This window comes from Myotis davidii, unplaced genomic scaffold, assembly GCF_000327345.1.
Source record: "Myotis davidii unplaced genomic scaffold, ASM32734v1 scaffold159, whole genome shotgun sequence".
NCBI lineage: Eukaryota > Metazoa > Chordata > Mammalia > Chiroptera > Vespertilionidae > Myotis > Myotis davidii.
The window spans coordinates 1886484-1888680 of NW_006291231.1; positions in this window are offsets into that span (position 1 = coordinate 1886484).

Sequence of the window (2197 nt, forward strand, 5' to 3'; positions counted from 1 at the left end):
AATTTGTCTACAAACGTCAGGTGGTCGTAATAATCTGGCCACTCAGGTTATATAAATATCCGACGTTCAAAGGCTGTTAAATCGCGTTGTTTACCCATATCTTCAGAAAAAAATCACTTCTACTGTCGTGGTAAACAACCTGCTTCCCTATTTATAATGGTCTGGCCCTCTAGCAACTTCAGCGCGAAATTATAGCTAATTTGCCTACAAACGTCAGGTGGTCAAAATAATCTGTGTATTTTACTATCATCAAGGGTCTTGAGATTATTTACTTCTACAGCACCCATATGATGGGAAACTATAGAATGGCATGCTGTTGTACATCTCAGTTTGATATTAAACAATATACTAATAGCATAAAATTAGTTATGATGGAAGTATTTACACCATAGAATAATGCAATGCTAAAATTACAGCTTAATGTATTGTTTGGTTGACTGTGTTGAACAGGAATTACTATGGCCAGTAGGCCAAATTGAGCCTGTCACCAGTTTTTATAATTAAAAATGTATTGGAACATGGCCACACCTATTTGTTTGCATATTGTCTATGGCTTCTTTTGTACTATAATGGCAGAATTTAATAGTTCCAATAGGTGCCACATGGCCCAAAAAACCGAAAATATTTTCTATCTGGCCCTTACAGAAAATTTGCCAACTCATGGTCTAGATTTAAGAAAATGAAGGAGAAAATGTTAGCAATGTAGATTAATCTTAAAAGTGCATTGTGTCTGTAGTTGCTACATTGTGAATGGCACAAAAATATTTAAGAAATAATCTTCCAAAATTTAAAAACTATAATCTGATTCAGCAAAGAACTCACATCATTGACAAATAAGTCACAATTGAACATTGTGTCTCTCATTTCACTTCCTTACTCATTAATGTAAATAAAAATATCTACCTACATTCATGTGAAAGTACACTCACCAACTGTGACCACAGATTGCTTATGGATAAGAGTTTGGCAAAAAATCAAGGAAAGCATTCTGTGAAAATCAATTAAATATATGGGGTTTACAATTGTAAATTTCATTACTATTTGTAAATTGCTTGCTAAACATTCTTTATATCAGTAAAATTTATAATATACATATGTGTGTGTTAAACATATTTATCAGCCCCAAACTGGATACACAGCATCTCAATTTCATTTATAAAAAATGTATGCTCTAGTTTAAAGTGAATACAATGGAACCATTATCTATGACACCTATCCAGTTATAAAGCAAGGAACAATGTTTTAATAATTTGATCAGTTGAGTTCTATTAATAAACATTATGCTATATTTTCCTAACTTTGCCAATATTTTTGTGACCACAGTCTTTTCTTTATTATTAAAAATATTTTTTTTAAAAAATGTATTTTCCCTTTTGATTTGAGATGCGGTCTTTATTATATACTAAATTTCCATATGCAATTTTATCTACTCGTTTTTCTAGTTTGTTCCATTAGTCTGTATGTCTAATCATGTGTCAATATCAAATTGTCCTAATTATAAAGGGTTAACAGTTTGTTATAATGTTTGGTAACTGCATTCTCTCACCCATTTGCTCTTTTTTGTTGGGGTATTTTAGCTATTCTTATTTATTTGTTCTTTCAGATAAATTTTATAATAAACTTGTCTAGCTCCAGGGGTGGGGGAATCTAATGAGATTCTTATTGGGCTTTAATAAATTTATAAACTAAAATAGGAAAAACAGATATTCAATATATTGAGTTTTCCTATCCAAGAGCAAGGCATATTTTTTCATTTGTTGAAATTGACTTTTGTAACTTTCAGATGTGTTTTTCTCATACAGGCTTTGGATATTTCTAATCAAGTTTTACCTTGGCACTCTTTTTTTAATATCATGAAAGGGATCCTCTCCTTCATTACATTTTATAATTGTTTTTGTTTCTATTATGAAGGCTACTGACTTTTAATGCTAATTTTATAAGCTGCTACATTATTAAAATGTTTTATTGTTTGAGGTCATTTTAATTAATTCTTTTGAATTTTCCAGATGTAATATTGTGTCATCTGAAAACAGAGTTTTAACTCTTCATTTCCAATTATTATGTCCTTCAATTGCTTTCTCCTATCTAATTACAATAAATAACAGGTTCAAAATAATTTTATTTAAGAGCAGAAATTGTGTTACTCATGTTTAGTCCCTGGCTTATGTAGGAAAGTCTTAGTGTCTTCTCATTAAGC